Source organism: Tenrec ecaudatus, chromosome 14, assembly GCF_050624435.1.
Source record: "Tenrec ecaudatus isolate mTenEca1 chromosome 14, mTenEca1.hap1, whole genome shotgun sequence".
NCBI lineage: Eukaryota > Metazoa > Chordata > Mammalia > Afrosoricida > Tenrecidae > Tenrec > Tenrec ecaudatus.
Genome location: NC_134543.1, coordinates 120,986,298 through 121,010,381, shown reverse-complemented (window position 1 = coordinate 121,010,381; position 24,084 = coordinate 120,986,298). Strand labels below are relative to the sequence as shown.

Here is a 24,084-nt window from a genome sequence, read left to right as displayed (position 1 = left end):
AACAAAGGTACAAATGTGCTTGACACATGGATGGATTGAAGGGTTGTGATAAGAGATCTATGAGCCCCAATAAAATGATTTTTTTTAAAGAAAAGAAATCTGCTATCAAAACCTAGAATGAGATGACAAAGGGTGAACTGAGGAAGCAACAAAGACCACATGGAAGAAGCACACCAGTCTGTGTGATCACGAGGTGTAGAACAGACCAAGTATTAGGCAACAAAGAACAAAAATTCATATCATTGTGAATGAGGGGGAGTACAGAGTGAGGTTCCAAACCCATCTGTAGGCAACTGGACATTCCCTTATAGAAGGGTCATGGGGAGATGAGCCAGTCAGGGTGCAGTGTAGCAACAATGAAACATACAACTTTCCTCTACTTCCTAAATGCTTCCCTCCCCCCACTATCATGATCCCAATTCTATTTGACAAATCTGGCTAGACTAGAGGATAGATACTGGTACAGATAGGAACTGGAAATACAGGGAATCCAGGACAGATGACCCCTTCAGGACCAATGGTGAGAGTGGCAGTACTGGGAGGGTAGAATAGAGAGGGGCAACCAATTATAAGGATCTACATATAACCTCCTCCCTGGGGGATCAACCACAGAAAAGTGGGTGAATGGAGATATCTGACATTGTAAGATATGACAACATAATAATAATTTATAAATTATCAAGGGTTCATGAGGGAGGGGGTGCGGGGAGGAAGGGGGAAAATGAGGAGCTGATGCCAGGGGCTTACGTGGAGAGCAAAAGTTTTGAGAATGATGAGGGTAATGAATGTACAAATGTGCTTTATACAATTGATGTATGTGTGGATTGTGATGAGAGTTGTATGAGCCCCCAATAAAATGATTTAAAAAAGAAAATGTTAAAAAAAAAGGCTGAGCTGAGATTTGACAATAGGAATGGGAAGAAAAAAATATTAACAGATGGTGAAGGAAGGGTCCACCAACACATGCAGAGACACTGACTGGCTGGATAGTTCATTGAAAATCAATTATGCACTTTGTCTTATGCCTTTCCTGCTACCATCTTGAATATGTATTGAAATGTTACACTTGAGTGTGTGTGTGTGTGTGTGTGTGTGTGTGTGTGTGTGTTTATACTAGATTACCAACCAGAAAACAAGGTCCTCAGGACAGAACTATTTCAAGGTCATGGACCTTTTCTAAATGTTATAGATGTAAATGATTTGATTAAATCACAATGTTAATTCTCATTCAAAAACAATTGCATACACTTACCATACAACCCTGTAATTTCAAGACTACGTATTTGTGGGACACAGAAAAATTTCTCCCAAGTTGTCTCCCCCAATATATGCCAAACCCAAGATACTGCTTGCTATACATGGTAAATGACTGCACACTAGGAGGTCAATGAAAGTAGGTCAGAAGTTATTCTCCTTAAGGGTATCAGCCATCTAGAGCAACCAGACTGTATAGTCTGACTCACCCTAAGTAGGGCCCACTCTCTTCTGATATTGTTCCCTTGAAGGAGTGCCAGAAGGCAAGCTGGGGACCACTCAAGGATGACTAAGTTTAGGCTTCTATATTGAATCTAGGGTCTGCCCATCTTGCCACATATGTACCCCTATTCTCTCCCTTTACTATTGTGTGTACACCCCTAGGTCATCCCCCTCCTATGGCTTGTATTGTCTATGTTACAACTCCTTACTATGACGTAGGTCGTTATTTGTAATCAGAGGGCTTGCATGCTCCCAAAGATATATGTTTTGGTTAGAAATAAAACCTCACGAAAGCTTTCCCCTGCCCTCACATCTCCCACTTCCACGCATACCACCAAGAGGAGCTGAGGTGAGCGTGCTACCATGAAATGTGTCGGACTTCTTTATTTTATTCTTTCTCTCTCCCATCTCTCCCATTTCTCTATGACTTTACTATAATCTTTTTTTCTTTTTAAATAATTTATTGGGGGCTCGTACAATTCTTATCACAATCCATATATACATACATTGTGTCAAGCACATTTATACATTTGTTGCCATCATCATTCTGAAAACATTTGCTTTCTACTTGAGCCCTTGATATAAGCTCCTCATTTTCCCCCCTTCCTCCCCACTCTCCCCTCCCTCATGAAGCCTTGATAATTGATAAATTATTATTTTGTCATATCTTACACTATACAACGTCTCCCTTCACCCACTTCTCTGCTGTCCATCCCCCAGGGAGGAGGTTGTATGTAGATCCTTGTAATCGGTTCCCCCTTTCTCCCTCACCTTCCCTCCACCACTCTCACCACTGGTCCTTAGGGGTTCATCTTTCCTGGACTCCCTGTGTTTCCAGTTCCTATCTGTACCAGTGTGCATCCTCTGGTCTAGCTGAATTTGTAGGTAGAATTGGGATTATGATAGTGATGGGGAGGAAGCATTAAAGAACTAGAGGAAAGTTGAATGGTTGATGGTTGCTATACTGCCCCGTGACTGGCTCATCTCTTCCTTGAGACCCTCTGTAAGGGGGTGTCCAGTTGCCTACAGATGAGCTTTGGGTCTACACTCTGAACTCCCCCTCATTTACAATGATATGATTTTTTGTTCTTTGATGCCGGATACCTAATCCCTTAGACACCTCATGGTCACACAGGCTGATCTTAACCATAGGATTGAACTTACCAAACCCGTGATTAGTTGTTGGGGGACTGGTTACCCCCCCACACACATATTTACATAAGAAATTTAATCTCTTTAATTATATCTTGATACATCTGATTTAAGGTAAAAGAAAACAAAATGTATAATATATCAATAAGCATAATGTAACAGCTTCATTACACATGGGTAAGTCAAAAAAAAGCAGTTCATACATACACAGGTTTAAGTCAAACAAAATGTGTTTATACATAGCTCCGCATCCTGGGGGTGGCAACACACAAGTTATTTCAGCAATGCCCTAGTCTCAGTCTTGTCAGGGCACCTTCAAAAACGTTTCCCAACAGTGGCTTCCAAGGAGAAAGGGGACCTGCGGAGCCAGTAAAATTCAAGGCTGAGAGGTCAGCTCAGAGGTTATGATGATTGGTTTCCCAAAGAGATCGTCTTGATAGATTTTCTCGAGACCCTGAAGAAGTTTTAAGGGAATTGGAAACTGCATTGGTGAGAAGAAGATGAAGAAAGTGGAACGGAGGAATATTTTTCCATGATGACAAGGCACCCGCTCAGTTTAGAACGGGAGCAAGGCAATTCCTTTACGGATTCCGAGCCCAACCACGCTACAGGCCTGATCTGGCCCCTTCAGACTTCTCAAGCCTCAACAGACATTTCGAAAGAATATAATTTAGGGCCTCAAAAATGTCCAACCTACCATTTTGATGTGGTGGAAGGCCACATCAAAGACCACAGAATTCATCAGGGAAGAATCAGCCGAGAAAAACCTGCCTTCAGAGTATATAGGCCCAGATGGAGGGTGTATGGAGAAGCAGGTTCACATTTTGTGATAGGTACTTAGTAAAGTTTTATATCATTTTGTATCATTTTTTTCCTAATGAAATAGGCCTCCCGTCACATCCAGACAGCTATTTACAGCTGGAGGCAAAAGGAAGTATATGATACCCTGGTCAATCTCCCTCCTCCCACCCCTTAGTCTCTGGAAGTTATACAGAAGCATATTCAATTAAGTAAAATGACTTATTTCTATCCAGAGTCCTTTGGGGATCAGGGAGATAGTCCTTGACTCCGCACCAAGTGCCATGTCATAATTCACCACATTCTACAGCCTACGGTGTGAGTAGCCACTGAAATCTTTAAAGCTCATAAGGGGCCATTTAAGGTGTGCCAATTGGTCTCTCCCCTTCCAGAGGAAATAAGAGTGATGAAAGTAGAAAAACGCAGAGAAACAGTTAGTCCCATGAACAAATGGACCACACAAACATCAGTATCTACAACCCTGAGACCAGCAGGAAGAGATGGTCCCTGGTTACCACTACCAACTCCTCTGAAAAGGATCACATTAGAAGGTCTTGGGTAGAGTGGGAGAAAATTGTGGAGCAAAACAAATCATTCAAAGTGATCAGGCTAACTGGTCAGATGGAGACCCCAAAGACTACGGCCTTTAGTCATGCTTCAGGCCTGGCACTGAACCCCTACCCCCAATGTTAGAAGAGCCGGTCACTTACAACCCAAAGGACAGCATTTAGCCCAGGACAAAGAATGAGAACAGAAAACAGAGGAATACAGTGAGATGCATTGAGTATCAAACTGACGATCCACTCTGTGAACCTTCACTTAATTCACAATAAAACGTTTTTTAAAAAGAAGTGACAACAATGGGTGTGCTTAGCAGGGAAAGAAGAGAACCTATTTGAAAAGACTGTAGCCTGGGTGAGGTTGAAGGCTGAGAGCAAAGAGAGGCTGTCAAACCCAGATGGGATATTCATGCAAACATGTACAACTGTTTCCACTCTGTTGTTGGCACCAACTGATGGCATGCCCCCAGCCTCCACTCTTGGTGGCGCCAGGTAGTGGAGGAGTTTGGAACCACTCCTAACACGGAACCCTGGGTCATTTCATGCTTAGTTTCCTTGTCCTACAAAGGTATCTGCCAGTAGACGTGCCCAGTTACCTATGATAACAAACAAACAAACAAACAAACCACTGAAAACCAGTTGCCAATCGAGTTAATCCCAAATGATGAAGCCCCCATGTGTGTCAAGGAGAACGACGTTCCATACCGTTTTTTTTATTGGCTGGAGAACTGCCAAAGCTTTCTTTGAAGGTGCCTCTGAGCAGCCTGAAACCACCGACCTCTCTCTTAGGGGCTGTTAGCATTAAGCATATGCATCATCCAAATTTGTGGTGGCATTCCCACATTCTTCTTTCTCCTGATAAGAAATTTGTGTATAACCGGTAATTTCCCATTTGTTTTCGATTTTTTCACCCAATAATTAGAATGTCACTTCCACATAAATAGAGGGAGTAGACTCATACAAGACCATCTCCAACCTCGGAGAACAGTTGTACGCATTCTTTATATACAATCACACGAATGCACACCTCACATCCCATCCTGCCTACCCCCCAGCGCATCCCCCACACACAGCCAAATGACACCGTTTGGGAAAGCATGTCAAATGAGAGGGTTGGCGTCATGGTGGAACAGAAGGGAATCGTAACCATACTATTAGTATTGATGAAAGTATAAAGACTGAGAGGATATTAGAAATTAAAGGCAACAGAGCCCTATTTTAACATGACAGCTGCACAGATATGTTCAGAAATAATCCACCGTTTCTATTTTTTGTATTGCTTGCCTTTCTTATATATATTTGAAATTTAAATTCAAGGTAGGGGTGCAGGCTGTCTGTTTTTGATGGCTCACCATGGCCCCCTTCGTGGTGGTGGTGGTGGTAGTTAGGTGCTGCCAAGTATGGCTCAGAGCAACCCTATCCTTGCACACCAGAACGAAACTCCACTCCGGCCTGCACCAGCCTCCCAATTGTTCTTACGCTTGTGTACATTCTTGCAGGCCTTGTGTCAATTCATCCCGGGGAGGATCTTCCTCTCTTTCACAGCCCCTCAGCTTTGCCAAGCATGCTCCCTTTGAGAATAGAAAAATTTGCATTTAACATTAATAGTATTTCCAATATGTTCAACGTTAACTACATCCCAGGTTCAATATTTTTTTAAATAACGATTGTATGTAGCAGCCCATTCTGAACGATAATATATGATGTCTTCTAAATTCTAATAATGTCCAGCATTACTTCTGACCCTTTCCACAGCAATAGCCAATAAAAAAGATCATATTTTCAGTGTATACATATCAATTTGAAGACCTAACATTCAGAAGTGAGTCCATTTATTAAATTTATAGGAATATGAAAACCATTGTAGGAGGAACATTTTATAATTCTACTCTCATCAATATCTGATCCTCTCAATTTTCTTTTTAAGCATCTCCATTCTCTACTGTCACATCTGAATTACCTATAATATTGTATTTTACCTATTTCAATGTCTTCATAGTCTTTTCTTTGATAAATGGATCCACCAATTGAAGTAAAAGTGAGCATAGGAACTCAAGATTTAAGGCACATTGTCGGTACTATATATCATACCATTAACAAAACTAGATAGAGTTGTCTCTCTGATAAGAATTATGTTTACATGTATTTCATTTTTTGACTTGTTCAAATTATTTTAAAATCAATAAAATGGAAATATGCTAAAACTGGATTGTATTCTTATCTGGCTGTCATTTTGCTGTAGGAAAATGAGTTACCCATTAAACGAAAGATGTGCATATAACAGAACCCATACATAGACATACACATATCAATGTCTACGTCTTCCTTTGTTTTATCAATGAATTCGCCAATTGAAAGAAAAAATGAGCTTACACACACATGCATGAAGGGGCACTAAAAGGTTACCTTTTAATGGAATTTGTCAAATGTATATAATTTTTTAAGAGCCTCAGAAACCCACAGGAGCAGTTCTACTCTGTCCTATAAGGTGGCTATGACTCAAAATCAACTGGGTAGCAGTGAGTGACATATTAAAGAGCTTCAAAAGGTTGTGGAAAATGGAAGGAAAAGCTAATGGTTTTTTTCCCCCCATAAACATTTTGAAGCCCCCTCATATATATAATCTCCAAGCTAGGGCCTAAGTAACACCGATATCGCCAAGCATGTGTCTAGCAAATATTAGGAAATATGTGTATGAATGAATTTTATAAAACCGATTAATCTTGGCCATGTGTACTTATCTCAAAATGAAATCTTGTCATTTAAAATACACAACTACTAAGTTACTTGCACATCTTTTGAGTTCTACACAAGTTAACAAGTCAGTTAGCTTCAATTTCTACATGTGTCAGCGAATAACACAGCAAAATGATGGTCTCACCTAAACTATTAAAGAAACTTCAAATACCAGAGATCAAAAAGGGACTTCTACCACTTCAAAAACAGCATAATTAATTTCAAATGAACCCTTGTCTGGTCAATTAAGTCCATGAAAACTTTCTTCCAGTTTTTCATTCATCATTCATGTTTCCCCATTAGTCATTTTATAATAAATCAGAAGAATAAATCCCATTTATTACAATCCAGGCATTTTGAGTGTTTACAATGACTTATTTAAAAGATCCGTACATTTGCTTTTACTTGGAATGGATATTGAAATAAATGAGAGAGAAACAGGAATATGGTTCTTAATACCACTAAGTATCATGTTTAAAAAATTAGTTTATTGTCCACACTTGAATACTTGGCCCTCAGTAAGGAAATTGGTGATATGCTTTTTTTCATGATGTGCTTTTGAATCACTTCATATTATTTGTTATAAGAAGCCTTCACGCTTTCACTACCCTGATTTTTCCCCTTCTCATCCATCCCTTTCTTTAGTTTTTCCCTTAGACTAACTTCCTTTAATTATTGCATTCACGTTTCCCACACTAAACTGTGCGTTTTCCTTTATATGATGAATACAATTCTTTCTTGGCCCTAAAAATGCAAATAACTAGTATAAAGGATGGTCTTCCGGGCCAGGACGTGGCGCCTCACAAGCTACACCTAGAAAACACTCCTAAAGGCCAACAAAAGGACCTTGAGCTACTAGCAATTTTTCTTTTAATATTTGCTATCTTTTTGTTTAGTCTTTTTTAATTTGTTTTGTTTTTTACCTTGTAAATTTTGTATGTTAGTGGCTTTTCTGCTTATCAGCGTGTCGATGTTGCTTCTGTCAAAGCCATGTTCTTATGGGCCACTTGGGCGCAGTCAAAGTCATATCCATTTGTATGCACATATTACTATGTCAGCAGGTCCACCTAGACAAGATAGGCTGGACAAATAATGAGAGAAGAAAACAACAGGACCAATGGTCCTGAAGGGACATGAGAGCGTGGGAGGTAGGGGAAGGGAGGAGGTGTCGCCCAACACAGGGACAAGGGAACAGCGAATGGTTCAAAACCAGAGGAGGGAGGGGAGGGGAGGACTGGAAGGGAGTGACCAAGAGCAAGGTAACTGAGAGGAACTACTGAATCCAGAATGAAGGCTAAACATGGTAATGGGTCGGGAGGAAAGCGAAAGGAAATAGAGGAAAGGAGTAGGAGGCAAAGTGCATACAGAGAAGCCTAAATACAGACATGTACATATGTAAATATACTTATGATTATGGGGGCAATAGATTTATATGCATAAATTTATAGGTTCAGTAGTAGGATAGCAGATGGACATTGGGCCTCCTCATGCATAATCCCCCAATACAATAGCACCTCGCCCTGCTAAGCAGCCATTGCAGGATACCCATCTTCCCAACATGATCACTGAAGACAGCCGTGTGTGTAAGCAAATGTGGTGAAGAAAGCTGATGGTGCCCGGCTATAAAAAAAAAAAATAGCGTCTGGGGTCTTAAAGGCTTGAAGGCAAATAAGCGGCCATCTAGCTCAGAAGCAACAAAGCCCACAGAGAAGAAGCACACGGCCTAAGCGAATACAAGGTGTTGAATGGACCATGTAGCAGATACAAAGGAACAAAAACAATCATTGTGCGATCACCTTCCTCACATAATGGCTGAAGACAAAAGTGTGCATAAGCAAGTGTGGTGAAGAAGGCGGATGGTGCCCGGCTACTGAGAGATATAGCGTCTGGGGACTTAAAGGCTTGAAAGCAAACAAGCGGCCATCTAGCCCAGAAGCAACCGAGCCCACACGGAAGCAGCACACCAACATAGGTGACCATGAAGGACAGAGGAGACCAGGTCTCCAACATCAAAGGTGGGGTGGTGGTGAGAATCACATCACCGTGAAAGAGGGGGAGTGCATGATGGGGACCCAATGCCCACCTGTAGACAGCTGGACACCCCTTCCAGAGGGGTAGTGAGGAGGAGATGGGCCACTCAGGGTTCAGTGTAGCAACAATGAAACTCAAAACCTTCCTCTAGTTCCTGAATGCTTCCTCCCCTCCCAATCATCATGACCCCAATCCTACCTTGCCTTGCGGACCTGGTTATACCAGAGGATGTACAGCGGTGCAGCGGGGATCTGGAGGCACAGGGAATCTAGGACAGACGAACCCCTCAACACCAGCGGTGGGAGTGGCGACACCAGGAGGGAAGGGCATGTAGAAAGGGAGAACCGATCTCGGAGATCTATGTGTAACCTCCTCTCTGGGAGATTGTCAAGGGGGAGGCGGGTGAGGGGAGACTCCGGGGAGTGTAAGATAAGATATAATAATTATTTATAAACTATCAAGGGACCAGGGGTGGGATCGGGGAGGAAGGGGGATGGGGGGAAAAAAAGGGAAACCGAGCTGATTCCAGGAACCCAATTGGAAGGTGAATTATGAGAGTGACGAGTGCAACGAATGTATAAGGGTGCTTTGCTCAATTGATGTATGTACAGATTGTGATAAGAGCCTTATGAGCCCCAATAAAAAGATTTTTAAAAAATCCAAATAACTAGCAAATAATCGAAATACGTACTAGTGACATATTTAGGCCAAAAATAATTGTGATCATTCTATAATGAAAAATACAGACTTTAATGTGGGAAAAGTGAATGACATGATTACAATAAGCTATTTAAAGAGGAAAACGAATTAAATACATCCAATATCTTGCAAAAAACTTTGGAGGCAGATTAGGTGCCAAAGACAGAGAAACTGCTACCAAGTTTTAAGCCTTTTACTAGAAGATCTTATGATACTATCCACTGGTCCCAATTTATGGTTTAGAAACATAAGTAATCCAACACCTGACATAAAGGCCTCATTTCTTTTCTTTTTGGCTTCTAGAGAGATGTTTATTTTTTATTATTTTATTAATCATTTCATTGGGGCTCTTATAAATCTTATAATAATCCCTCGTTCAATTGTATTAAGCACACTTGTATGTATGTTGCCATCAACAATTCCAAAACATTTTCTTTCTACTTCAGCCCTTGATATCAGCTCCTCTTTTTTCCCCTCCCAGCCTTGTGAATTATATATTAATTATATATAATTAATCAATTATATATTATGTATAATTATATATTTTGTTGTTATTTCATGTCTTACACAGTTTGTTGTCTCCCTTCACCCACATTTCTGTTACTTGTCCCCCTGGGTGGTGGGCTATATATCCTGTGTTGGTTCCCCTTTTCTCCCCCTCCCTGACTCTGCCCCCAACCTCCCCCTACCCTCTTGATGTTGCTACTCCCACTACTGTTTCTGAGGGTTTTATCTGTCCTGAATTCCATGTGCCCAGAGCTCTTGTCTGTACCAATGTGTGTACCCTGGTCTAGCTGGATGTGTAAGGAAGAACTGGGTCATGGTAGTTAGGGGAAGGAAGCATTCAAGAACTAGAGGAATGATGTGTGTTTCGTTGATGCTATGCTGCACCCTGGTTGAATTGTCCCTTCCTTGTAACCCTTCTGTGGGGGGATGTCCAATTGTCTACAGATGGGCTTTGGGCCTCCACTCCAACCCCCCCTCTTTCACATTGATATAATTGTTTCGGATCTTTGGATACCTGATACCTGATCCCATCGACACCTCATGATCACACAGGCTGTGTGCTTCTTCCATGTGGGTTTATTTGCTTCCCTGCTAGATGGCTGCTTGTTTAACTTCAAGCAAGGCCTCATTTCTTTCTTTCTTTTTGTAAATCATTGTATTGGGGGCTCGTACAATGCTTATCGTAATCCATACATACACCCACTGTGTCAAGCACATTTGTACATCTGTTGCCCTCATCATTCTCAAAACATTTGCTTTCCACTTGAGCTGCAATGTCTCGATTCTTTTGGCCATGTCTTGCACCTGTTGTTAGATGGATGCCTCTCCCACAACAGAGCCTATGGTAACACCCATGCTACCCAGCGTGAGGCTAGTCAAGACTAAATAGATGAGTGGGTTTTGTGAAGCCAATGAATCTTTGCCATATGTATTTATTCGTCTTAAAAGGAAACGTTGCCCTTTGAGATGCACGACTGCTAAACTATCTGCACATGCTCAGAGCCTGGTGGAAGGTCCCAAACTGTTAGCATCTTTCTCTGTTGTGAGTTCTGGAGTTGACCCTTCATCAATCAATATAACCATTGTGGGGTCCTTTTGTGACCCTCTTCTTAAATCGCATGTCAGTCCTCTCCAAACTGCTCAAAACAGAATGTTCCTTTTTGAAAAATTAAGTTTTGTTCCTGCCTTACCCTTTTTGCTTTTGACATTGTTTAGATATTTTATGCTGGTAGGAGAAAAAAAATTCTATTTTAAATGTGCAAATGAAATAAAGGTCCACAGAAACTTACTCTCTGCTTTGGATAATAGAGTTTTAATATATTTCTGCTGTCTGCTTGGTGTATTTGCATGATAATTTTATGTGACAGTGTAATTAAGTTGTAAAACAATTCCCATTTCCTATGTATTTTATCTATTTATCATCATTTATTTCTTTACCTTTTTTCTGCAATAAATATCATTGTAAGGAGAGTTAAATAAGTTAAATCAATGCAATTACTTTTGCAGATTGAAATTAACTTCATCTATCAATTTGTACACATTTATCCAAAGTACCTACAACTTGCCTGGTATAAATAAATGTGTTTATTGCAGTATATTCATGATGTCACTGTGGTGTCCCTGTTTGCATTCCTTCTGAGGAATGGTCAAAATGTTTAGACTTGACATCTTAACAGTATTTTCAAACAATTTCATTCATTATCAAATAACCATTTATTACACTGTAGCAATTTACAGAACCCTTTAGACACTCCTAAACAATGATTTATCAACCAATATGCAGCTTGTAATGCTTATCACAGCAAATACAGCAAGTCACATTAAACAGGGACTTGACAAGAGAAAACTAGATTATCTCTTCAAAAATCATCTTGATGAGTCATGTTTAGTCAGAGCCAGACCACGTTTACAGCTGTCCTGGGCATCAAGGCACTGTATTAGGTTACAGTCTTCCTGCCATAAGATGGGCAATTCTAAAATGATTTGGACATCAGCTAGCCCCAAGGGTTGAGTTTAAAGGAAAGAAAGGAAGGGGGCTATTTTGGAGGTTTGGGATACTAACCTGGCAGGGGTTTTGTTTTTTGTTGTCTTGGCTTCTTCGTGGGAGAGAAAACATATGCTCAGTAAAGTCCTCGCAGGGTAACAAAGCTGGATGGACCATGTGGTGGGAGACAAACGGATCTGGAACAATCATCCTGGCTGCTTGCTGCTCACAAGGCTGACTTGGATCATGTTGGTCCTCCTGAAGGCTGGCCCTCTGCAGTGTCTCCAGAAGTGACACCGTGGGTCCCTGTTTTGAGAGCAGATAAAATGGAACCTGTCCCCCCAAAGGTGTCACATTTGTGGTAGCTCTGTAAGACTGCACAGCTGATGATGTTGCTGAAAGTTTAGGTTGAAAAGCAAACAACTAACAGGGACAGGAAGGGACAGGGAAGGACTAAGACAGGCTTCCTCCCAAGCAGGGTCATTTCCATAAAACATTAAACCTGATAAAGGTTTCTGTCAGTGTGTGGGAGGGTCTGTATTTCCTCCGTTATCCACATCAAGAATGAATTAATTTGACACTAATTGCAAAAGGATTAAATTTATTCATTCTCTATAGGCTACTCCTTAACTATTAAAATCAAATGAAGGTAAAAATGAATTATTCTTTCCCAGATCACAAACGAAAGACCAAACCAAGCTATGAAGGTGTGAGAGCAGAGGGGCGAGGAGGCCCACAGTTGGTCAGGGGATTTTTTATTTTCCTGAAGTAAATGGCAATCAAAAGGATTATTCTCAAAAAAAAAAAAAGGAATTGAAAAAAAGAGATTATTCTTTGATAGGTCAAAAAATTAAACAGTAATCTCTTATTTAGGAGGTCCTGGGATATGTTTTGGAAATGTATTATACCCTAGGTATAAGAACTTCAAAAAATATCTTTTTTTACAATAATTTTCGAATATATATGTAAGGCAAGAACTTTGCATGCCACAGAATGACATTTTTCAATGTAACACGTTTCAAGTGACTTCATTTCCCCACTTGTCTCCTAGAGTTCCAGGTTGGCTAAAGAAAATTCACTGACATTGAGGAGGCTCTGACTCATCTCGATCCCATAGGATAGAGTACAATTGCCCCAGTGGGTTTCCGAGACTGTATCTCTTTGTGACACAATGCTACTGGGTCTCCTTAATCCGTTCAGCACACCTTCTGTTTCAGCCTAAGATTGATGTGGTAAGCTCTGCTATCAAACAAAAATTGTATTTTAACATGGATTGGTGTCATGAGTTAATTAAAGAATGTCTATCAGGGCTATTTCAGGCATTAGTCATCTTGGTGATTCAGATTCACCCCACACACACTCCTTCCAAACCCCAAATTACACATCTAACCCAAGGCATATTAGCAACCTGTATAATCCCTGTAAATACTACCTGACTAGTCATTGTGCATTCAGAATAGTACCTCACATTGACCTATGACCTGCTGAAGGCTTAGTGCTAGATTAAAGCAATCTAGAGGTTACGAGATCACAGCTCTTTTAAAAATAAGGATTCATGCTAAACTTCTTATTGCTTCTTTCCATATTATGTATCTATCTAGAATTTTTTTTAAAAAGATACTGCTTTTCTTAACAAGTATAATTTGGTACTTTAGCAGTCATGTTAAGGGAACGCATCTTTGAGTATAATAAGGGAACCATGCAAATGAAAAATAATGTTATGATTTAAATGCTTTCCTCTCAATTGTACTAAAATCCACTTCGAATATTAGCACATTTTATCTATGTACAGAATTCTGTGTTTTAAAAGATAAACAATCACGCAAATTCTCTCAATTGAGTAAATTACTTTCAGGAAGTAAAGTACATTAAGAAATACATTTTTAGAGCCGTTAGCCTTTTGCAACAGTGAATTAGATGATGCCATCTTTCCATTTTATATCTGTAGGAAATAAAAATCTATTTGCCTTTCATAGCCCTGTTAGTGTTTTGCTTTGTTAAAGATAATGAAATTCCCAATAGATTCAACAATGTGTTTACATTATAAATTCAGTGTATATTAGGTGTGTTTTAAAAGGCACTTATTTTTCAAAACAAATGAGATTCTGCTTCTGTTCTGAAGATAAAGAGCGCATGAGTCCTGCATTGGTGAGAGAAAGGGTTCCGTCTCACATCACTTCATTTGAACGAAGTGCACTGTTGTCGATGGCAGAACACGTTAGTTGATAGATTTTCATTTTTATTTACCATGCCCCCAAATCATTTTAAAGGCGTTACTACTGGTATCATCATCAATCAATCAAAATCTCCCTTTTAAAAATGGAAGCCTATTGCTTCTTTGTATTTTTGTAAGTGGGTATAAGGTTTCTAGCATTTTGTATCTTAGGAGGCGAGGGACAGTTGTAATTGTTCCAATTGTAATCTGTTGCGACTCATAGCAACCCCATGTACTACAGAAGCAAACGCCCCCAGGTCCTACACCATCCTCACCATGGTTCGTATGTTGGAGGCTATGGTTGCAGCCATTGTGCCAAATGATCCATCTTGCGAGGGCCTTTTTCTTTTTCACTGTCCCTCAACTTTCCCAGGCCTGTTGTCCTGCAGTGGGGATGAAATCTCCTGATAACATGGCCACAAAGGAAGTCTCCCTAGTCTTGTTTCCAAGGATTCTGCCTGTACTTCTTCCAAGAGAGACATGTCTATTTTCTTGTCCATGGTGTTTTCAATATTCATCACCTACACCATAGCTCAAATCCATTGATTTTTCTTTGGTCTTCCTTATTCAATGTCCAGCTTTCACATGAACACTGAAAATAATGGGGTTTGGGTCAGGTGCAATTTAGGCCTCAATGTAGCATCCTTGCTTTTCAACACTTTAAAGAAGTCTTGTACAGCAGATTTACCCAAATGCATCTCGTCTTTTGATCTCTTGACTGCTCTTTCTCTGAGCATTGATTGTGGATCCATGCAAGATGAAATCCTTGACAAATTCCTTCTCTGTTTATCATTATGTTATCTATAGCTACTGTTATTAGGATTTGTGTTTTCTTTATGTTGAGTTATAATCCATACTGCAAGCTGCAATCATTGATCAACAGCAGCAAGTGCTTCAGGTCTTCCTCACTTTTCAGCAAGTAAGGTTGTGTCATCTGCATATCTCAGGTTGTTAATAAGCCATCCTCCAAACCAGATGTGTTAGTCTAGGTACATTAGAGAAACAAATCCACAGAAACTCAGGCGTATAAGAGAGAATTTTATATAAAGGGTAAGTAAGCCCACAAGTCCAACATTAGCCCATATGTCCAACACCAATCCACAAAGTCCTCCTCCATCTCACAAAACACACACAATGATGCTGAATGCAGGAGGAAAGCCAAATCAATGAATGTGTAAGCATCTCAGCCTGGCAGAGGTCTCCACATGGCTGCTCCAGCACTTAGGGCTGCATTGCAGTAGGTCCATGGGTTAAGGCAGCTGCACTCTGGTCTGACCATCAGAAAGCAAGAGACCCGAGAACTAGAAAGGTGAGGTTCACCAAGCTATTTATCTCTCTGCCCTTCATTTAACCTCACGTGTTTATCAGCCAGGTTGGCACAATAAACATTAACTGTCTCACCAGATATCATATTCTTCCTTATATAATCCAGTTTTCTCTGATTATTTGCTCAGCAGACAGATTGAATATGTACGGTCAGAGGATACAACCCTGATACATACCTTTCTTTTCTTTTTTTAAAAAACATTTTATTAGGGGCTCATACAACTCTTATCACAATCCATAAATATATATACATCAATTGTATAAAGCACATCTGTACACTCTTTGCCCTAATAATTTTCTTTTTTTTCCTCCTCTTTTCTTTTACATTTTATTAGGGGCTCATACAACTCTTATCACAATCCATACATATACATACATCAATTGTATAAAGCACATCCGCACATTCCCTGCCCCAATCATTCTCAAAGCATTTGCTCTCCACTTAAGCCCTTTGCATCAGGTCCTCTTTTTTATCCCCTCCCTCCCCGCTCCCCCCTCCCTCACGTGCCCTTGGTAATTTATAGATTGTTATTTTGTCATATCTTTCCCTATCCGGAGTCTCCCTTCTCCCCCTTCTCTGCCGTCCCTCTCCCAGGGAGGAGGTCGCATGTGGATCCTTGTAATCAGTTCCCCCTTTCCAACCCACTCACCCTCCACTCTCCCAGCATCGCCCCTCACACCCTTGGTCCTGAAGGTATCATCCACCCTGGATTCCCTGTGCCTCCAGCCCCCATATGTACCAGTGTACAACCTCTGCCCTATCCAACCCTGCAAGGTAGAATTCAGATCATGGTAGTTGGGGGAAGGAAGCTTCCAGGATCTGGGGGAAAGCTGTGTTCTTCATCGGTACTACCTCACACCCTGACTGACCCATCTCCTCGCCTAAACTCCTCTATGAGGGGATCTCCAGTGGCCGACACTTGGGCCTCGGGTCTCCACTCTGCACTTCCCCCTTCATTCAATATGGTATATATGTATATATATGTATATATATATATACACATATCTTTTTTGTGTGTGTGCATGATGCCTTATACCTGGTCCCTTTGGCACCTCGTGATCGCACCGGCTGGTGTGCTTCTTCCATGTGGGCTTTTTTGCTTCTGAGCTAGATGGCCGCTTGTTCGCCTTCAAGCCTTTAAGACCCCAGACACTATCTCTTTTGATAGCTGGGCACCATCAGCTTTCTTCACCACATTTGTTTATATACCCATTTGTCTTCAGCAATCCTATCATGGAGGTGTGCAGCCAATGATATGATTTTTTGTTCTTTGATGCCTGATAACTGATCCCTTCGGGACCACTTGATCACACAGGCTGGTATGTTCTTCCATGTGGGTTTTGTTGCTTCTGAGCTAGATGGCCGCTTGTTTATCTTCAAGTCTTTAAGACCCCAGTCACTATCTCTTTTGATAGCCGGGCGCCATCAGGTTTCTTCACCACATTTACTTGTTCACCCACTTTGGCTTCAGCAGTTGTGTCGGGAGAGTGAGCATCATAGAGTTCCAGTTTAATAATAGAAAGTATTCATGCATTGAGGAAGTGCTTGAGTAGAGGCCAAGGTCCTTCTGCCACCTTAATACTTAACCTATAAATATAGACACATATATCTATTTCCCCACCCTCATGTATATATTTGCAGATACATACCTTTCTTAATGATAAACCATGCAGAATTTTTGTAATGTCACCTCTTCAATGTAGAAGATCTTTACATCTGTTCATTACCTTATTTCCAATTGATGCTCATGATTTCTAATCTATTCTTAGGATTTTACCAAGATGTTATGTTTTATATTATAAATTTTATACCCATAGATCATTTATAACGCATATTTTCAGTTACTATTAAGTTGCAAAACACATCATTATGCAAGATTTGAATATGGACTGGCTCTTACAATTCATTTTATGAGTAATCTACAGTTGTCCTTGTCTTTCCTAACTTCAGTTGAATGAAATGGACACCCCATCTCATCCTCAACACAAAGGACTGTGTCCAGATCTGAGCTCTTCATTTTGCATGACTTCAAACCATCATCTAGCTATTTCCCTAATGAGTTGAAAGCGTAAAGCCCTGTGCATTAGTTTTTCCCCTTGATTGGCCATAATCTAAGTCTGCACATGGAAATGGTCGTGAGCAATATGTGCTGCTGCTTCCCTCTGTGTACTTTGGGTCATTGGGAAGCATCATACCAGGGTGATATGCAATATATGCGTACAGACCAATTTGATTTTTTGAAATAAGGAACTACATAGTCTCTTTGGAACAGCTTCTTTGATTGGTTCATGGTAAAAAAAAAATCTGTCACCCTGTCAGAGACAAAACTGCTGCTGGGTTTAGTTTGGAATTTTATAAAGTGAATAAGTGAAAAGTATATACATGTTCATTTCAGACACTGGTTATGAATAATTAAATGAATATATAATTGTAGCCAGCTTTACCCTCAAGCTCAATGAGCAAAGGCATCTACAATCCACGAATTGAAAAAAAAGATACTTCATGTTTTTTTCTTGAAAATGATGAGGTGCCAAACATCACTGAATTTCTAAGCTTATAAACAGGAGTAGCAAGCTGCCATTACAATGATACAATGGAGAGTGAAACAGCTTGCCAGAGCTTGTTTGTCCGTACCTTCTGGCTCCTAAAATAATTTCAATCTCTACCCGTGTTTTCTTGGTATTGTTTCAAAGGTTTTCTTCTTTATTGCTTCTCATCTCACTTTTAGTCCAGGGTTGTGATGGGGATTGTTGGGCCAGCCTAGTGAACATCCTCACGTAGCATAAGTGCATCCATCTAGGAACCGTATTGTCATGTTCAGAAGCAGTTCATTAACTGAACAATACGGAATCTTCCTATTATAAAACATTTCCCTCAATTCCAACCGCCACCTTATACAGATGAGCAGGGGTGTCCTGCACACAGCGCTCTGCTGAGGGAGCGCTCCATTTAGCAAGCAACAAGCTCTGAAGCAGACTGTTTCTCTAAAAGAAAGGGGGATCTTTTAATGTTTTGCAAAAGTCAGCTAGCCAAGCTTTGCCCCTGGGAACTTCAGCCAGCCAGAGGGAGCGACTTTGTATAACTTGCAAAACGGTGTCTCATGAGTTAGAAGCAGTCCTAGGTGTGACTTTCTAACCCAATGGGGTATCTTGATTTCAAAGCTTCCAACGGGGTCTTCTTGGTTCAGTCATGGTCAATGAAGCAATGGGACCCACATTTGTAAAATGTGAGTGAATCAGAATGATCAATGGAACAGAAAAATTAGTTGATGCCCTGTAAGAAACATAACCTACCCTCTTATAAAACAAAGACATCATGCATACTGCATAGCAGCCAAATCTCTTGGTTGGCAGAGTCAGAAATAACGGTGTCCAACTCAAAGATGGCAGCCAACTAGGCTGCTTCGAATGTGTCACTCTTCACAGGTGTGGCAAGAATCCAATCTGCATCCAGCTCCCAAAATGTTTCCTGTTCCGGCAATCTTTCTGTTTCACTCAAAAATCTGGGTCTGTTCTGGGTTCACTTTATCAGCAATGATTGCAGTTGTAAAGTGTTCAGGGTCCAGCTTGATGGTGGCAGCTGTAAAGCAGGAACTGCACACCTTTGGTGGCACAAATGGTTACGAACCTGGCTGAGAGGTTGAACCATGAATCCGCCCACTCATCAGTGCCTTGGGAGACAGACAGGGCATTCTACTTCCAAACGAACACTTTATGAAGACCCTGTGAGGCCACCCTTGTCCGCACATGTGTGATTGTCATGAGTGGGCATCAATTCAACAGCAATGAATGATAACAACAAAGCAGGACTCATGAGAAACATTTAGGCAAACATGCCATAAGGAGACGTTCTTTTAATTATCTACAAAAACAATTTTAAGAAGTCCACTGTGCCTCTTAGGACAGGGTAATAGTATGCCCGCTTTTCTCCATTTGGTGATGGATGCCGAGAAACTAGTTTGATATGGGAAGGACCAGAATTGGAACTAGCAAAAGCTCAAGGCAGCAGAATAGAGCCGTGCAAGAAGCTGTGTGCTGCAAATGAACGAGCACAAGATCCCCTGAGACACTTAGGGCAGAGGGAGACGGACGCTTAAGGGAAAGGCAGTATGAAATGGACAGTCCTCCGTGTGCAAAGGCTACCAGGGCGCACACACATGCTTGGAGAGAAGGAAAGAGTGCAGGGATGATTCCCCAGTAAAAACCATGTGCCCAACACCCCCGAGAAAAACCACTTCACCACCTCCTGGACACTTTCTGACAACCAATTGCTTTAGATGGCAGGCAATCTTCAGGCAGGTACCCTCAATCGGCTAACCTTCAAACATATAGTAGCAAGCAAGTGCTTGCAAGCAATGTCTTAAGATTGGCATTATTGCAGGGGACATTGTGGGGAATAACATTAGTTAGGAGAATGTGACTGGGATTCATCTCTATCTCACGGACGTGAAGCCCTCCCTCCACCACAGCATCAGCCTCCCAGATTCCTTAAACATGAGCAGAGGGAATTTTTCTGCATATGTCCTCTTTCTGGTTCTCACTTTCCCACACCCCGAATTCCTTTTTTAACCTGGCCGTTAGCTACTTCTTATTTTTGTTGCTGGCCACTGGTGTCTACCCACCCTCCTTCTGCTGTGCACCAGTTATACGGGGCCCTTTGCAATCTCCAGAACATCTGTCTATTTGAATAAACCATTTCCTGTACTTGGGCGATCCTCATTTGCTTCTAGAGTCTTAATCACCTTCTTCAGAAAACCTTCCTTGACTGCCTCCTCCTCTCATCAGCCAGTCTGTTTAGCGCCCTTCAACTAGTTGCAGGTTGAGAGTGTAGCAGTTACATATGCTACTGTCAACTTGAGGAAGGGGTGGGGTCTAGCCTGTTAATCATGTTATAGCCAATGAAGACTTTGTGTGGGCCTGGTCTTCTGAAAATTCTGGGAACTCCTGTCTTCCTCCCTGAAGGTGGGACACACGCTCTCTCTGCTTCATCTTCCTGCTGACAAGGCACATGGAGCTACACTGATGCAGCCAGAACCCTGGAACTGGAATAGCCATGTGGAGACCCACGCCAGTGCTGAGATGCTTCCACTACCACTGGACCCACAAGACTTTCCACCCACTAGCCTACAACCTTCCTGCATTCAGCATCATTGCATGGCTGCGTGAGTCTAAAGAGGAATTTATGGACTAGTATTGACACATGGGGTAATATCGGGCATATGCACTTGATCTGAACTGAGATGGGATGTTTTCTTAATGTGTGATTGCTCTTTGATATAGAGTTCTCTCATATATATGAGTGTCTCTGGATTTGTTTCTCTAGTCTACCAAGACTAACACTACCAGCAAGGCCCCCTTTATTCTGTTCTGGAGGGAGGAAGACGGGCTTTCTACTCTGGTGAAGAGTTGGTCTCGGAAACTCACAGGGCAGTTCTGCCATGTGCTATACAGGTTACCATGAGTCGGCGTCCAGTCAACTGCAGTGTGTATAGAGTTGGCAGGCGTTGGAATTGACTCCGTGACACTGGGTTGGGCTTGGGTAGGGCTCTCTGAAAGCAGTGTGTCTTTTTTTATCTGTATCCTCATGACCCAACAGCTTTGACACCCGATATTGTTGAATAAAGATCTGCCAGATGATGGTACTTGGGCACGGATGCTAATTAAGAAAAATTTTAAAGCAAAACTTCATAGGGTGTTTAATAACTATGATCTTTCAGAAATGGATCCTCAGGACTTCTGAGCAGATCTGAACGTAATGGTTTGTGCCACGTAAACACTACTAAGTGTTCAATAAGATATTGTTAACTTATCACTAATGATTTCAAAATGGTGTTTAAATATATTTCATTGACCTGATAAGGATTCTATGGTATACTTTTAATTAATTAATGAATTATATTATTATGAATTATGATGGATTAATAAATTATACACTGTTACGTGATTTATCTCACTTTTATAAGTAGATATATACACACATTTATCAAATTTATACACATATATCAAATGTATATAGTTACAGGTATAAAAATCTAAAAGAATATACACAAATACACTAGTACTGATGATTTTTTTTGGCTCATCTATAATTTTTAGGTAGGAGCCCTGGTGGTATAGTGTTTACCAGTTGAGCTAGTAATCACAAGGTGAGAAGTTCGAAACCACCAGGTTCTCCTTGAGAGAAAGATTTGACTTTCTACTCCTGTAAAGAGTTACAGTCTTGTAAACCTACAGGGGCAGGCCTACTCTGTCCGATAAAGTCACAATGAGTCAGAATTGATTTGATGGCAGTGACGTTGGGTGCAGTGGTTTTTAGAGCTTCACCAGTAAGTATTGATAATTCCTGACAGGGGGATAAAAACACAACTAGTAGAATAGCTGGCCTAACACCAAACACGGATTACGCATATGAAATCCAAAACGTTGCAGAAATGAAGGAAACAAGACTGCAAAATCACACAATGGTTTACCATTTCAAATGATTTTCTGCCACCCTGTGGGGAATACTATGCATTGCAGGACTGTGTTGTGGACAAAAGATCCCAAATCTCAGAGATTTAAGTCTTCCAGAGGACAAAGACACATCCTCCAGATGAAGGAGGTCACCAGCACGAGGTCATGCAGACATCCAAGGGCTTACAGAGAAGCAGTGCCCTAAAAAGGGCAGGGGCAGGCAAAGGACACTGTCGCAAAAGCATGATTGGCAGATCAAGATATCACCGGTGTAGGTGGGATTATAGGAGGATTGAGACCTGTACATGGTGCTGACAGAAGAGGTTACAAGATTGGGCCTTTAACCAAAGTACTAAGCATGTGACTCATGACTATGAAACAAACCCACAGGGTCCCTGTGTGTTGGCATCGATGCCATGGCAGTGAGTAGTGAGTGTTATTTCATAAAATTCCACCAAGGACACAACCAGGTTTCCCCAGGGCTGGACCGATTCTTCCCCCCTGGACTGGTAGGGGAGTGTAGTACTCCACTGTGCCTGAGAGGCAGGCTGTCCCCATGGTCAATCAATCGTCGAAAGGAATTTCAATGAAGGCTTAATCCAACTGGAGACAAAAATGGAAGCTGTCACTTCCGCATTCAATATTAACTGTAGCCTCCTGCAAACCCAGTGTTCCAAAATTAAGCTCTGGTAATACAATTGAAATAAGCAAATTCAGGGCTGTGAAAAGCTATGACTAACGATCTAATTCTTAACAAAAGCATAGGCCAGATATTTAGCTCAAGCTCTAGTGATTTGTTTTCTAGTTGCTACTATCTGATACAAAACGGTAAAAGAGGAAGCAAATACTATTGAACATCTGTAACTGTCATGTGACAAGCACCATGTGTATATATATGACTTTTTGAATCCTAATGAAAATTCTGAGTTATTTCTTATTTTTATAGGTGAGGCACAGAGAATTTAACGGTTTACTAAGGTCATATATATATTTTTTCCCCAATGTGATCAATATATCCTTCCACCGCTTGCCTGAGGAGCCCTGGTAGGATTGTGTTTATAGGATGGGCTGCTAACCAGACAAGGTCAGTAGTTTGAAACCACCAGCCACTTCAGGATTAAGATGAAGCTTTCTACTCCCGTAAAGATTTACTTTCAAAAACCCACAGAAGCAGATCTACTCTGTTCTGTTCTGTAAGGTCAGCTATGACTCTAAGGCAGTACGTTTTGAGCATTTCTCATGCCTGTTTCTTGATGCATTACACGCATGCTTACATGCTGGGCCATTGAAATGTATTAGGCAGAATAAGGCTCTCAAAGGAATTACCATATTGCTGGCTCCCCCCCCCCCCCATCCCTATCCCTTCCATCTTTGAAATTCTAAAGACCTCCAGCCTTCGCTGTGTTTAGAAGCAAATCCAAACTTCAAACTCACAGCCCTTGAATCAGTTCTGACTCTGGATCCTACAATGGTAGAAAGCCCCGCCTTTCTCCCTGGGAGAAGGATGATAGTTTCGAACTTCCAGCCTTGCAGTTAGCAGGCCCGCTCATAACCACTATGCCACCAGAGAACCTCATCGGAGGCAAGGGAAGAGAATTTGAGAGTAGGCATTCAGAAACCTTCTTTAAGGCAAACTTAAAACTGTAGACTCTAATAGAACTTTTGATTTATCCGTTGCTTCTTACGTTGCTAATCATTTTTTTTCTTTTTACAAACGTACGGCGGTCGCCAGCAAATTGGATTTTTGGAAAATGGTAGTTCCCAACAAATTAAATAGAGATGCTGTGCAAAACTCAAACTTCAAGAGCGTCCTCTGACATCCACTTCTCAAAAAATGCAGCCTTAAGGGCTCTTCCTAAACTTCGTTTATAATAAACGAGTATTGCCGTGATTAATACAGATAAGCAAACTAAAAGAAAACAATAATGGGCCTGAAACGAAATGCCACACCCTAGCAGAGAGGAAACGCAGGAAGCCCTACCAGCCTTCCCGGCGCCGCCAATAAGGCGTCGACGCGACGGGCCGCCCCTCGGGAAGGTTGGCGGTCGCGCGTGCGCACTGGTTGGCGGTCGCGCGTGCGCACTCGTGGGCGTCAAGCCCGGCCTCCCGGAAGAAACCACGCCTCCCCTGCCTTCCTTTCCGCTGCC

At 41.4% G+C, this 24,084-nt stretch overlaps 1 long non-coding RNA gene across 1 annotated transcript; it reads right to left on the bottom strand.

Annotated features, from left to right (window-relative positions):
* Positions 1–2,809: 2,809 nt before the first annotated feature.
* On the bottom strand, positions 2,810–24,061 carry LOC142425547 (uncharacterized). Its single transcript, XR_012779685.1, has 3 exons — positions 23,919–24,061; positions 12,022–12,249; positions 2,810–5,557 (listed from the first exon to the last, which is right to left on the bottom strand). It is a non-coding gene; the product is annotated as an uncharacterized LOC142425547 (long non-coding RNA).
* Positions 24,062–24,084: the final 23 nt, after the last annotated feature.